Consider the following 16,341-nt stretch of genomic DNA (forward strand, 5'->3'; position numbering starts at 1 on the left):
TACATAGTGTTTATCTTTGCATATTGAATAAAATTGATCTGATTTAACGCAGGTTTGAGTTAAATTAGATAATTAACTTAGTGCGTCTTATTTAGTTGTACATAAGAAAACCTGTTTTGCCGATTTTATTATAGCAGTTTGCGACAAGTCTAGTAATTAAATATTTTGAATACGTACGTAAGCCAATTTCGGTCCTAAATACTTGACGTTCAAATAAAATAAACCAAGGTATGTTGACACTAAACGACAACCATTTGCTATTTCCGAAATACGATGATCCATTACTAATGCGCATTACACGCTTTTGTGAAGAATTCAAAAAAATGAAAAATACCAATAAAGCAAATATCTTGTTTTGTTGGATAATCTTAATAAAATGAGCAAAACAAGTTGGCAGACATAAGAATAATATTATTCCTTGCATAAGGAAATTTCACAGTAGATCAAAAGACAAAACACTCCAGAAAAGATCGGATATCTAGCATCGTGAGAGCATAAATGGTTTATAAGCTCTTTGGATCGGAAAGACCTGGGTTCGATTCTACCCGGAAACTCGAGTTTTTTTTTTTTTTTTTTTTGTCCCTCAGAACAGGCAAACCAGCCCCGTGAACACACGGGTCTACAGTCATAAAACAAATATATACTTAATCCCTCATCAGGAGGGCTCAACCCGCCCGCCCGCAACCCCCCCCCCCTCCACAAAGTGACGGGGGAGAAAGGGTGGAAACCCCATACAAATATTAATGGTTTATGCCTGCTAACCGTTTACATAATTCATGCTTGTTGCATTCTTCAAACCGTCATAACAAATTGCTAGGATACAATTGACATCGCAACGAAACAGGCAATATTTACTTAGTGAATTCAAATAAATGATAAATCTGACGGAATTGATTCATAAATTATGATCAGCCGAATACGACTTTATTAGTCAACAGCACAAAACACATTACTAACTTGAATATGGAATGGGCGTTCGGTATTGGCTATTCTTTTAATGGACTGTTTTTAAGGCGCAAACGTTTTGTTGATAATTTCTTATATATTCTTATAATTTCTTATATGTTCATAATATAGTTAAAGCCCGGGGGGGGGGAAAGTAATAGCTTAAGTTGTAAGTTTAACTGTATTGTTTGACAAATGACAGTTACTCTTTTACGATCATTGCGAATAACTCACAAAAACAAATGATTAAAGTGCCTTTCATGGATTAATTCGAGTATCCATCTATCTGTAACGTGGATGGCGTATAATTTGCACATTTTGTTAAGAAGTGCGTATTAACCAGTTGTTTGAACATATATAACTGCAAGTGCAATGGGTGACAAAGTGGAAAATTTGCATTTTGTCACCCATTTTTTTCTTAAAAATGGGTGACAAAGTCCAATTTTAAGAAAAAAAAATCGATCTAAAAACCATTTAATTATAAAAAGACAATTTCAAAAAAATAAATAAATAAAATAATAAGCTGATACTGTATATATTGCGCAGATAAACTCATCTGACGCATGTCATATGCTCAGTGAAGGACCTTAATATACAAAGTATTTTTTTCCCCAGAAAATATCGATATTGATGTGATCGCACAAATAAGAGAAGTATAGCTGAAATAATAACAGGAACATACCTATCTCTTTTGTTACGTTTTTTTTCTTCTGAAGTGTTTACCAGATGCGAACAATAAAAAAAAAAATCGTATACAGTCCCACTTGCAATCCCACCTTTCCTGAAAAATAATATAAACTCATCAGATTGAAAGTAAAAATGACTAAAGTTAATTCCTTTATAAATTCTTGACACATTTTAGTTTCAGATTTCATTCTTAATAATATGATACATGCACATTACTAAGCCTAGTAGTTTAAATGCTATTTTTGTGCAACAGTGTTCTATTTCGTATTTAAATTTCAGTTATGCATTTCGTCAGGCAGCGCTTATTTAAATAGTCCAGACTTTATATGTATATATTAGTTTAAAAGTTCCATAGTGAAAATATGCAAGAAAATATTAGCAGAATTTTTTCCCGGCTTATGAAAACTCAGAAAGCTTAGGCCTAATAAAGTGATTCGAATGCAGTCCTATTCTAGTTTCTATTCGTAAGTCTGTGCATATGGTTCCTAATCGTCATATTACTATACTTTAAAACTATCTTTATATTTAAATATAGAAGAAATTAAATCGAACAATTAATTCTCTGAACTATACATTAAGTAAGATATATATTTATCATTTGATAAATATATATCTTACTTCATATAAAGATCAAAATAATATTATTTACTCAAAAGTTCATTTACGGTAAAATACACACACAAGATCGACCTCCCATTCCTTTGATCTCCAATGATTGTTATTTCGCCATACAACCATCAGCAGAACCAAGAGGTTTCATGGTAGTCTTCCTCCAGTTCAAATTCAAAATATTTGTGGGATCAATTGGGATATTTTATTGAATCATGGCTTTACTTGTAGTCTTCCTGAAAACATTGCATCTGACGAAACATTGTTTATTATTACTATAAGAAAAGAGACAAGCAAATGAAGGCAAAATGCTCATTTTCTAAATTCATTCACCTTCTTAGATCGAAATGGATACTCTTAACTTCTTCCATCCCACCCTGAAGAAAATTTATTTCAAAACTTCCTAACATAAGCATGTTATTCAGTACAATGAGCCTCCCTAGTCCAGTCAGTATAGACGAAGCCCTTTGGTCGTGAAGACCTGGTTTCGATTCCCGTCAGTGACGTGGGAAACTTTTCCCACGGGAATCTCTTTCCGCTAAAGATGAGTTAGCCGGTCTCATACGGAAATAGGGGGTTTTTCGCCGGGAAACTCGGGTTTTTCGTCCCCCCCCCCCAGCAGAACAGGCAAATCGGCCTGAACACACACACACACACGGATTACAGTCATGAATATTGGCGTTAGGGGATGCAGCAGAGAGTGACGAACCGGCTGCATTAATTCGCCGTAAGCCCCTCAATTAGGGGAGCTCAACTCGTCTTAAGGGACGAATAGGATTCAGTACAATTTTTTACCCGTATATAAGTCTCCCCCCACCCCAATTATGCGCTTCTCAGAAAATTCTGATTTTAATTTCGTGGTAAAGACAATTTATTTTGTTAATACTACTTCAAAACTAATAGGGTTAGACTGGAGAACAAACTTGAGATTGTACCATCCTCACTCAGTCGATTCAGAAATGTATCCGAAATGTTTAAAGATTTTATTGGGTTTAGCCGAAGCAACTAAGGCTATGCCAGATAGCGTATTACGCTTGTTAATTGCATGTTTTCTCCGTGAAAAACCCAAAGAGACTGATCTAATCTTTATTTAAAACTTTCATGCAGCCAAACAACTGGATTGATTGGTTTACAACGGATGCGTAATAATGCTTTACGTTACCATGGAAACAGGAAATACGTCATCCAAAGTAATATGAAAGCGTCTGTAGTTCAGTTTTAAGTCCTCGCCATCTACTTTTGAGTCCACTTATGCTGCAAAATATGCGCTTATATCTGGCTGGCGCCTTGTAAAGATAAATGGGAGGAGATAGAAACTGTAATCACGCAATACCCGTGTAAACCGTTAAAAATACGGGGAGATGGAGGGGAAAATAGAAATTACACAATAGCGATATTTTAGCGCACTACTAGTCTGAAGTACTATTATAAAAACAAACAAATTTGTCAACCTCTAATCCCACACTAAATTAACTTTTGGGTTTTTTCTTGAGAAGCGCCATAACATGTATTGGTTTTTCTTTGTCCCAAATACTCAGCTATGCAGGTTAATCTTTCCGCTCAAATGGACTTTGCACGTAAATCGGTTCCTGTCAATGTCTTCCAACATCGTTAAAAAAGACATCTTTACTCAAAAAAGTAGATTAGACAATTGCAAGGACCTTTAATTTATGTATCTCCATGGTTTTATAAGCAAACATAAATTGTCTTATACATTATAACACTTTTGTGGCGGTTAGACTTTGGCCTATATTTTAAATGAAGGCAATATTAAAACAAAATAAATGTGATTAATTGTAAATGTACTGAAGATTTAAATACACACCAGAGGGGACATTCCATTATGTGCTTAAAAACTTGCCATGATTACCCCCCCCCCCAGCAACGATAAGTGCTTTCTATCCTTTTTTATGCAGGATCAAAACTTAAATTTATAATATGTGCTTTCCTACGATGAAAGTAATCTTTCTATAAGCTCAAAAAAGATTTTTTTTTCTTCAAAATTTTGTTTTCTTTGAAGTATAGATCTTTTCAAAACGTCCACGGCCGTTTTGAGAACTTTTCTATGAAGCTGACATCTTTTAAGCCATCTTACGAAATATCAGTTTGTAGTCGCGCTTTTAAATTGAGCTCTGCACTTCAAAATTTAGTAATAAGAACAAATAGAATTCATGTCTGGCAAGACTGACTATAAAGAGGCACCGACGAATCAGGCGCATATTTACGAGGGTGGCATTCCATCAATATATAAAAAGCAATCAAAAGATTGGATGGCTGAAAAAAAAAAATAGCTTGGGGCGGAAAGAAACCTAGAGCCGGTTTTTGATGTCTAGAGATTCTAATCGAATCTTCGAGTTTATATGAAAAATGATAAGTAATCCACAATCCGCTAGCAGTGCTCTCCATTCAACTGCATTTTAAAATGATCACGATATAATAATTTTCAAAGTTAAGGCTGATACAGCGCTAACAACCGAGAGAGGATTTATTAATACGCATATAAAGGATGTGTTGAACACATAATGCCTTTATTTTTACGAAATATGCCTACGTAATGGTGACAATCGAAGCGAATCTCAGATCTTTCCTGCACTTCGGTATGAAGTTTCACTGGTCAGTCACTAGAGGTCTCCAAGTCACAGTATTGCAAAATGACAGATTAAAAGATCGTATCTTTTACCACTGTAAAAATGATTTCTTCAACAAAATGTTCGGTTATACTGCGATGGATTCATTAAACCATCTGAACGTTTGTGAAAATATACGGGACGTAAAAGGAGATTATGCTGAGAAATAATCGAGTATAATTGGAGAATAAACATGAAAGAATACCGGTTATTGCTTTTTCATGAAATATCCATTACCTAAAAAGAAACGTCACATTTTCAGTAAGTCTTGTTCATTATAGAGGTCCCAACTTCATTATTCACTGGATGAATCTAAATCAGCATAGAAACTAGTTATCAACTTGTTAAATTTCTTGTAAAAACAAATTAAGTAGGTCTTTTTAGCACTGAGAATTTATCTCTTACATTTATAGTAAAAATACAAAAAAAAAAATAAAATAATAATATAAAGCCTTGCATTGCTGTAATTACATAGGTGCAATTATTCTTTCGTGGACCGGTTTGAAGAACCCAGATTTACCAAGCTACAAATCTTGAATCCGTGTGGAAGGAACATTTGTTTGGTACTGCGGAGGGACAATGAAAGCCACAAGTCGCGCGTGTTATGAACTAAGTGGATTTTCAAATCGTTTTATAAATTACCTGGTTCTGGGAGAGAAATCCTATTATCTTCGTATGAGACAGGCTAAGAATTTAATCTTTCAGCTAAAAAGACGGGGGGATGCATTTTTATATTCTCTTTTAATTACACTCTTATTTCCATCTTTATTTTTCATTTTCGAATAGTCATTTTTTCCCCTGAATTTCTTCCCCATGCCAACTGTGAAATGCAATTCTTCGTCCTTCCCAACCAGAAGTAGGTTTGCCAGAGAGACTGTTCTTTGAACAGCTATGACTGCAATGAGAAATAAATACAATCGAATTCCGTATTTAATTTGTGCTTTTACATAAATGAATAACAAACCTACAAAAATAATAAAAACAGCATTTTATCATTGCCAGTCCAGTATACGATTTTAAAACGAGCTATCGTATTAATTGCGAATTGAATTCTCCGCAAAGAGTACTCCGAAGGTCGATATAACAAATGCTTCTCTCTCAATACAAAATGTCCCTCCTTACCGCTCTCCCTCCCACACCGCAATGACCTAGCAGTGTACACTGTGAAGAAATGAGGGTGAAAGCCGTCATTGCCGGAGGGCGACTGCAAAATTAGGTAACTGTATATATAGTGAGGTGTGCTATGAGTTCTTGTTCAGCAAGTTTAGCCGGAGTTCATTCGCCTGTAGCTCACGATGCCTGTCTGCTCCTTCTCCTATCAAGTAAGTACAGTACACTTATTGCATTACCACTTTAGTCAGTCACATGCGAGAGGTGACGTAGTGTAGAGCGGCATATTATTATGTACACCACGCTCACAGTTGTTTATTGAGTTAATAAGTCGACTAATGATCATTACATCCAGATATCAAGGACGCTCTCCTTAATCCATGTGTAATATTGGTTTCGGAGCAATGGAATAACTTAGACCAAATCAGCGTTTGCATTAACCAAGAAAAATTTCGATAATATAGCAGTTTATTCATGTATGTGAATAACCGTATTGCTATGCTTTTAATTTTGCAAGCTTTGTACAGTTTGTGTGCAAAACCTTTTTGAGAGACGATTCAAAAACAGTATCGAAAAAATCGAAACTTGACTTTTTCAATGAGTAATTTTGCTTTATGTAATAGGAGTAATAGAATATTAATCGTGTATGTGTGTGGAGAGAGATACCTTTATCATTTCCACTACATAAAATGCTAAAGTGCGGTGGAAATGATAAAGATAGCTGCCATTCTCTGTATTTTATCACAAACGCTTCTTGAAATAAACAGAGCATTTATCTTATTTGTAGAAAATAAAATATCACTAGAATTTGCGATTGTGGAACATATTCCTTTATTGTTAATTGCACATTTGGGGTATTACTTATGGCAATTTCAAGCATTTGACAACTATAATGCAAGACAGTTTTCCCGTATGATGTTATGAATCTAACTATCCGCAGATTAGCCATTCTAATTAGCCGTCTAAATTATGCAGTGCTGGTTTCAATCCATAGGAATTAACTGAAACTTCCACCGAAAATGTGTGCTACCTGTACTTTAAATAGATGTGGAGAAATAATTTTTCCAGAATGTAATCAAGAATATGACGCCTTATTGAAATTTTAATCTTGAGAAGCTGTAATCGTACAATTAAATTCTCTCTCCGGATCGGGTAAAATTCATCTTTCACCTATCTAATCAAAAACTTTCAACAGTCTGCAGTTAATATCATTCGGTGGTTGTTCTCAGCTAAACCTGCGGGAATTCAAACTTACAATTTTAAATTCAAGGTTTATATATATATTTTTTTTTCTCGTTTGTCCAACAATCAAGATGGTGAAGAATAGACTTAGTACCAAAGAAACTGCATTCTTTCTATTTCTCTCGTCCAAGCCAGATGTCAGTGTATGGTATTACTTATGACAGTAATTGCAAACAACTCTTCAAGTAGACGTCCTCCATACTAATTAATGTTACTCTTTAGTATAGCCGATCCTCTATCTCATTGAAATGTGTGATAGCACTTCCATAATATCCTACTGTAGGAAGACAATGAGCAGGGTGACTATTATCCTCATGACCTCACGGAACCATTTGCAGTCAGTATCGAAAGAAGTGAAAGTTTCAACACGCGATACAATTCAACGAGGCAAGAAGAAATTCTTAACATTATCCTTTTACTGTCGTATGCTTGAACTGCAGGCAATTATTAATAGAAATTCCATATTCAGGTTTATTGTGTTTAGCGCATGTTCCACTGATCACTGTACCAAGGTGTTGTTAAAAGCTGCTTGCGAAGTTCATGAAGGAAGCAAGATTTTTTTAATTCCAATTCACAGTCAGCTGGACGGAACAAACCAACCGAGCGATGCGGAAACATCGAGCAAATTAAGGAACTGGATTTAAAACAATCTAGTAGGGCAGTTTCGTGCAAGTGTGGTGTAGTGTACACTACCATGAAATGAGTTCCAGCTGCTCGCAGGAACTCATCATTAATGGCAACACTTTTTAGGTGAACCAGGTGATGAGCTCTTAACATAGTTCCCACCATTTATTTAAAATTTATTATGTGAGGTAAATTATAGAGTTTTACATTAATAATGAAATGAAATTACATAATGTTATTTAAATTAAGGAGATATTAATCCCACATTGTTTCAAAACCGAATAAGAAACTCAAAGATCCGAATCAAAGAGTTTCATGCCGAATATAGTAAAGTATAAAAGTATCGGCGAATACTAGCGTAAGCCAAAGCACGTAGTACAAACTAGGGCAACTCGTAGCAAAGGAGGGTAAAGCTCTGATCACTATTCTTAGTCTTTTTCATAATGTAAAACACATCTCCTAGGAGATGTATGGTGTTATCCATTATGGTGGGAGGTCACTGCCCAGACCGGTTACTCTAGTATTCGCCGATACTTTTATAGTTTACTATATTCGGCATGAAACTCTTTGATTCCGATCTTTGAGTTTCTTATTCGGTTTTGAAACAATGTGGGATTTAATATCCCCTTAATTTAAATAATGTTTATATCACCGAAATGAAGCCAATTGGCTCTTTATATTTAAGTAACTTAATGGTTGCACCTTTTTGACAACTCGTATAGCAAAGTATATAAGTTCTTTTCGCTATACCTTAGTATTATTTTGGTCTACCTACTCACTGATGAGACCCCAATGAGGGTTGAAACCGGTGCGGGGTTGGCTTTGAGAAGCTCCGCTTGGGGGTAGGTTTTTGCCTGTCTCTGATTGTGGCCACCACTGAGATTATGGCTCTGCTTAGTGGTGAGCCTGCCACTGGGTAGAGCCAATGCTGAAAGTTCTTCTCGGTGACGGGGTGAGCCTGTCACTTAGTGGAACAACGCTGAGATGGGCGATCTTTCGGGATCGCCTAATTTTTAGAGTCCGCTTCACCTATGAAAAAAGGTCGAAACCAGTCTGGGTAGTGACCTCCCACAATAATGTATAACATCATAGATCTCCTAGGAGATGTGTTTTACATTATGGAAAATACTAAGAATAGTGATCAGAGCTTTATCCACCTTCGCTACGAGTTGCCCTAGTTTGTATTACGTGCTTTGGCTTACGCTAATATTCGCCGATACTTTTATAGTTTACTATATTCGGCATGAAACTCTTTGATTCCAATGTGCGAGTTTCTTATTCGGTTTTGAAACAATGTGGGATTTAATATCCCTTTAATTTAAATAATGTTACATCGCCGAAGTGAAGCCTATTGGCTCTTTATATTTATATTTAAGTAACATAATGTTATTTGGTGATCCGCTCATTCCTAGCAGGTAAATAGTAAGTATTTAAAACTTCCTATTTTCTCTATCTCTATTCCCCCCCCCCATAGTTTTCATACCATTTTTTATAGCAGAAACTAACACTACAAGTTATGAATCGGATGGACACTATTGCTTCTGGACGGAAAATAGCGATAGATTATAATCTCTACAACAAATGTGTGCTGGTTCCCTATAAGGAAAATCCAATGACTACGACCCGGCCGATTTCAGTGTTAAAACGGAAATTTCCCAGGCGAAGTTTTTCCTTTAAGCCAGAGCTTTTATCGAGTCTAACCATGGCGTAACAGAGAAAAGGTTTTAGCACAACTGGCTTTTTTCGGTCTTCTTCTGTGATATTTTAGTAAAGCGCCACGAAGACACTGAGGTCATTCTAGCTACAATACAGCCTATTAAAAAACGGTTGTGAGCAGCCCGCTACTATCAGCCCTTCCATAAGCTAATTTCCTGAATGATTAAACTAAAATATTTTATAAGCCATCTAAGTTGCAAATATGTAATTTTTTTAAAAAATCAAATTGCTATACAGATCCTAAAATAAGTAGCACTTCAATGGTGAGAATGTAGTAGCAGCTGATTAAACGAAATGCTTTCGCTAATAATTAAAATGTGGAACATATTTCCCCTGGTGTTAATTATCCCTAATTTTAGTCATTCATCATCAGAAAAAATAAATAAATAAATAAAAACGACCTTCAATCGAGAATATCAAGACAAAGCTGTTAGCCGACTAAGAAAGCAGAAGGTTGACTGAAATTTAAAAACATTGATATGCCGGCCTGTTTGGGCGAGTGGTTAGCGTACTCACTCTCCAAATAACAGGCTGCAGGTTCGAATCTCGCTGTAGGCATGGACGTTTGTGATTGTCTTTAGGTAGGAGATGAATTTCAATTCTCGGTAGAAGACCACCGTCTTCCCTATTGGAGACTTGAAATGGCTTAAACTTCCATGTTCGGTCCCTAGAGCAGGATTTCCGAACTATGAAAAAAATTAATTAAATTATATTAAAAATGCAAAAGAATATATAAAAATAGAAGAAAAAATCCTTAACCCACCAACGGTACAAAATATACCAACCCCCCCTCTTATATAAAAGTTTTTATGCAGGATCATTCATTTTTTTTTTTTTTTTTAAGATGAATTAAGTAAAACTCGAGGAATAAATTGCCGAAATGAGAGGCAGTGCGACAGGTACGTGGTGTGTCTGCAGCATTTTACACCACCGTACTCCATTTTGTACCAGTTATGTAAATGTAAGAAACAGTGGTGAATTCTCTATGCTTGCTGCGCAAGCTTATTAACTGAGAAAGAAGTAATATTTATTTGTTAATAAATGCATGCATTTATAAGCATTCTATTTAGGCTTTTATTTTTGTAGACAGAAGACGTTTTAAGCTTGCGCGGCAATAATTGAGGTTTGCGTTGTGTATCGAAGGCTGACGCTCGCTCATCTAATCAAGCTACCTTGGCTTGCTCGGTTTTGGGAGCATCCAAGTCCTCACTTCAGCACTGTGATTTCATGCGCGCGCATAGCCATTTGCGCTCCCTCCACGTCATCTCACCCATACGCAGTCAAAGTAGCTATAGCCAGCCTTTACAAGTGTGCGTATTGCTTGGAAAAATTAAGTTACAACCAACTTTTTATGACGATGTTATTGACCAGTTCATAAAGAAGAACCGTAGAGTAGAATTTGTATTCAAGTAGCTAAATCGAAAAAGATGGAATATCATTTGTAAAATAAATGTTGTATTTGTATGATTAAATGTACATAAATTTCTAAATATCTAGTTTTGAATGGTCAGTAATTCATTATTCCGCTAATCAGACTTCAATCACACCTCTCACTCCCTGAATGATAACAAGAGCAAGCGTGAATTTCAAGACCAGCATTCGCCCCTGAACACTATATAATATAATATTATATTATATATAACACTAGAACAAATAGCAATTGTGAATTTGCGAGTGGAAATATAAGTCCCCTTATTTGTACGTACGTTTCTTTAGGAAAACTTTGCGGGATCCTGCACTTCATGCTATTTTGTGCTGCTCTAATTAGAAACTACAGGCTAATTTTTTTGTGCCATTTCACTGCTTTTGGAATATTTACAGACATTTTTAATGTAATATTTTATGCAAGCAAACACTAGCGCTGATTAACATGTGTAACCTCGTTCTTTTACTTCGCAATATTTTATTATTAATATTGGGTTAGTTTTTAATGTTGTATCACAAAGATATTACCGGAAGATATTTTAAATGGGAATATTTATCTGTTCTGGCAAAGAATTAGGATTCATCTAAAAAAATAAATAAAATAAATTAACTGCAAACGATACTTGAATATTTAATAACTGATAAATAATCCAGCCACTTCGTGGTGTATTAATTTTCAGACAAATTACTTCGCACAGCATTTTTTCACTCATATGGCCAAATTATATCAAAAACTATAGATTTACGTTAACTGTTTTAGAATGAGTAGTCGAGTGAATTGTGATCGGACGTATTCCTTTAGACTCTGCCTAGTTGAATTTTATATAAGGTTTTTCGGGAAGTTCGAATTGCACTGGAACTAACACATTTTGAGACCTACTGTCTCCCGCTCTGTATGAAATATGCAGAGGTATGATGGCCGGGCAGGCCCCCCCACCCGCAATGAGGACCAGTGGTGGATGAATGGTATTTTAGGGAGGTAGGTCTCTGCACTGTGTCTAAGTAAGTTCCCAAAACTCCCTTTTCCTTGTTTTTAGGATAGTCACCTATAATAAACTAACTTTTTGCTGGTAGATGCTTACTCTAAGCTGTCTATGGGATTAGCTAGTGGACTCTCAAAGTCTACAGGATCACTCGCAAACTACTCGGGAAACCCGAGCAACCGCTATTTTCTCTTAGGCCAAATTATGGACTCTCCATATGATGAGCTCGACTTCAAGCAGCTATTGGCAATCTTCAAACATGCAGGAGGCCTGCTGCAAAGGAAATGACCAGGAAAGGTAGCAATCCACCAAATAGAAGAGGTTGAAACAGAGGACTATCAGTCCCCCTGACCCTCTCCCCAGCACTTCTCAAGATAACACCAGAGAGGTTATGTCGCCAGTTAACGACCAGCCCCTAGTAGACTCAGATTATCAGGTTGTCAGCAGAAAGAAGCACAAAAAGGAGTCTCCAGCTGCAGAACCCTGAAATAATACCTCAACCCTTGGAAAGAACAGCTCCAATGGACTTAACAGCATAACCTGATGAAAGAATAGAGACTGACTCCAGAGCAGAACCCAAAGAGGATTCCACCAGTAATTTTAAGAACAAAAGAAAAATGGTCTTTAATTATAGAGACGATGAAGAATACAAACATCAAATTTACATCAGCCAAGAGTACAGATGAAGGAATCCGGATTCAACCTGAAGGAACTTCGGACTACTGCCAGCTCACCAGACTTATGGATGAACTGAAAGTCCCATATCACACGTTTCAGCTTAAGAGTGAAAAAAATCTAAAAGTGGTCATCAGGGGTCTGGCTGAAACCATACCAGCTGAAGAAATAGCTACTGACCTCAGATCACAAGGCCTAGAGAGCCTATTAAGATATCGCGCATGTACCGAGCAGACAAGCGCCCCATGCCTCTGGTCTTAGTCGAGATCAGTAAAGATCATAGAGAAATTTACGACCTTAAGGTAGTCTGCAGCTTAGTCATCAAGACCGAACCTCTCAGAAGAAAGGCTTCAGCTGGTCATTGCCATCGCTGCCAAAAATATGGGCATGCACAAAAAAACTATGTAAAGCGGATTACAAGTGCGTCAAGTGCGGTGACAACCATCCTTCGTACACTTGCGTCAAACCGCGAATCATGCCCGCTAAATGTGCAAACTGTGGCGGCCCACACCCAGCCAACTACAAGTGATGTTCACTCCACCCATCTAACCTGCAGAGTGCTAGAGAGGCATTACCCCCGCCCACTCAGAAGCGAACTACACCAGAAATCAGAACGCGGGCTGTTACTCCCGAGAAATCATACGCATCTGCGGTCTCTACAAGTAACAATCTGGCATCTTGCAACCAAACCCCGCAGCAATCCTAGTTGCTGCTCTAGGAGAGATATTAATGGCCTTTAGCATTAATGGCCAATCCCAATCAGGCCGACACCAACAAATTCCTCAAAAACACATAATCATCTTCTCCATGATTAATGGATAATATGGTTACCATAACTAACTCAATACAGATTGCATATTAGAATGCTAACGGACTAAACAACAACCTCCTAGGGTTACAGGAAAATTTATCGAAAGACAATTCATCGAAAAGGCAATTCATCGAATGAACAATTCATCGAAAGACAATTCGTCGAAAATGCAATTCATCGTAAAACAATTCACCGAAAATTTTAAAATTTCGATAATGTTATGGTAAAATAATCCATTTAGAACAAAAAACTTAACCATGCAGACTGCTTCTTGTACTGCAACTTATACTAATTCCGCCACGTCAGAGAGTTTTTGTAATCCGGTACATAATTTGGACACATTATTTCTTTGTCGCCCCGAATATAGCTGAACTGAAAACTGAAACGGTTCGACATTTTCTTGTAAAAGTTTCAAATTGCGAATCTAAGTAAAATTCATCCCATAAAAATTGCTGTATTGAAGTCGCATATTACTACTAGCAACAATAATAATAATGAAGCCCGCATAGTTCAGTCGGAAAAAACGAAGCTATTTAGTTAGAAAGACCTGGGTACTTTGAATCCCATTTACGTATAATTTTCATCAGTCCTGTTCTGCTAAAGGCAAGTTAGCAGGCATAATAGAGATACGGCTGGTCTTTTTTTCTGGAAACAGGCAAATCAGTCCCATGAACAGACATTAAACAGTTTTCGGATAAGAAAGACTATAAGAACCATATTGTTCTATAATTTCCCTATGAAAGTAGCATTGTAATCTCCTTATTCACGGTTCAGGTTTTGTTCTAAATGGATCAATTTTCTCATAACATTTTCGAAAATTTTAAATTTTCGGTAAACTGTTTTTTCGATGAATTGCATTTGCGACGAATTGTCGTTCGATGAATTGCCTTTTCGATGAACTCTCCGGATACCACCTCCGGTTAATCACGGAAGCACAGGGAAGCAGAAACCTCCTAGAACTAAAAGAATTCGCTGAAAGATATAATAAGATAGACATCCTTTTAGTCAAAGAGACGCACCTTCGGCCTTGCGATAACCTCAAAATAAGGTACTACACCCTACTTAGGACAGACATGCTCAATGCCAGAGGGGGAGGGACGGCTGTATTTGTTTAAAAAAAGCATAAGATACAACGAGATCAAGAAAACAACAACTACAAACCTGGAAGAAACCGGAGTTGAAATACACGCCAACAACACAGGTAGTCTAAAACTATATTCAGTCTACAACCCTCCAGGCAAACCACTCGTAGCCTCAGCCCTCTCCCAGCTCCTTGACACAAACGAAGCAACAATAGTGGCGGAAGACCTAAACGCAAAACATCCCACATGGAACAGTAGAAACACCAATAATGGGAAGAGCCTACACAAATTCGCTATGACAAGAAACATCACCATAGCAGGTCCTGTTGAACCAACACACTACGGACCACTGGGCAAACCTGACGCGCTGGATATAGCCATTTTCAGGAACACCCACACACCAGTTCCAGTTACAGGTTATTAATGATCTTAGCTCCGACAACAATCCAGTTCTTCTTAGCCTAGGCGGGGAAGCAGAAACCATCCCCGAACGATTCTACACAAATCTCAAAAAGCTCAACGCAACTCTCTGCAACATCACAGGCCCTGTCCCAACCATCTCCTCACCCAAAGAAGTAGACACAGCGATCAATAAACTGGAAAGCACAATCCAAACTGGCCTTGCAACAGCCTCCACCGTTACCGCACCAGCTCAAACTAACCTGCTCCCAGAAGAGATTCTAAAGTTTATCCGCAACAAAAACAGGATCAGACGTCGATACCATGCAACGAATCTTGAAAAATGGTTTCGGAAATGAAGAATTGACGTCAATGTAGACAAAAGCACGGCCATACTATTTACAAGGAAGAAAGCAAACCATCACGGAGCAGTCACGATGTTCAATACTGATACCCCATGGCAAAAAGAAGTAAAATACCTGGGAATCAAACTAGATAACCATCTTAGCTTCAACTCCCACATCTCTCATGCCTGCAACAAAGCTAACTCAGCAATAGCTCAACTCTACCCTCTACTCAACCGTAGAAGCAAAGTCAGTCCAGAAAACAAACTAAGAATATACAAAGCAATCATCAGACCCATACTAACTTACGGTTCACCAGCGTGGAGCCACCTACCCTAGCAACATCAAAAGATTACAAATAATCCAAACCAAATGCCTCCGAATGATCTTCGATGCCCCATGGTTTGTAAAGAACACTATCCTCCACCAAGACAGAAACCTGCCAGATATACCTACGTTTCTCCTCCAGATAGCAACCAAGTATTTTGCTCAGGCATCACTCCATCCCAACCTACTCATTCGTGAGTCATCAGATTACGATGAAAAAGACAGATGGAAACATAAACGCCCAAAGGCGGCCCTGATCACAGATTGAAATATTTCTACACATTATTTCTTTGTGTAGAAATATTTCTACACATTATTTAATTAGGGCGAGCCAAGTGCTCAAAACTTTCTTTATTTAAACAATTAAAAATATACCGATTACGGGATAAAAATCCAAGGGATTGATGTCCATCCAGCCGTAGAAGTTAAAAGTTAACTGTTTTAGTATAACGATTTGTTTTTCAAACCAAATATTTTTCAATTCAAAAGACAATTCATTTCCCGGTATTCTTCCACTTATTCAATCATAATCACAGATTCACGCATTTTAAGCAGTTGAAGTTAATGAAATACGAACAATAAAATGTTTTCTGGAGTCCACCCAATTGTTGCCTATCTGAAGTTTTATTTTTATTTCAAACATTCTAATATTCGATGCTATAATACGACTTTAAATCAATCCCAAAACAGTATTCAAGAAAGGAAAAACACTGGATGTCAATTGTTTAACACAAA

The 16,341-nt window shown here is 37.0% G+C and overlaps 1 long non-coding RNA gene across 1 annotated transcript in view; it reads right to left on the reverse strand.

The window, feature by feature from the left end:
- Positions 1-1,625: 1,625 nt before the first annotated feature.
- LOC150099772 (uncharacterized) overlaps positions 1,626-16,341 on the reverse strand; it is a 79,479-nt gene continuing 64,763 nt past the window's right edge. The window contains exon 3 of the long non-coding RNA XR_016549373.1: positions 1,626-1,726. This is a non-coding gene — a long non-coding RNA (uncharacterized LOC150099772). The remainder of the gene's footprint in view (positions 1,727-16,341) is intronic.

The sequence above is a fragment of the Typopeltis vanoorti genome, chromosome 14 (genome assembly GCF_054136105.1).
Source record: "Typopeltis vanoorti isolate ZY-2024b chromosome 14, IOZ_Tvanoo_1.0, whole genome shotgun sequence".
Taxonomy (NCBI): domain Eukaryota; kingdom Metazoa; phylum Arthropoda; class Arachnida; order Uropygi; family Thelyphonidae; genus Typopeltis; species Typopeltis vanoorti.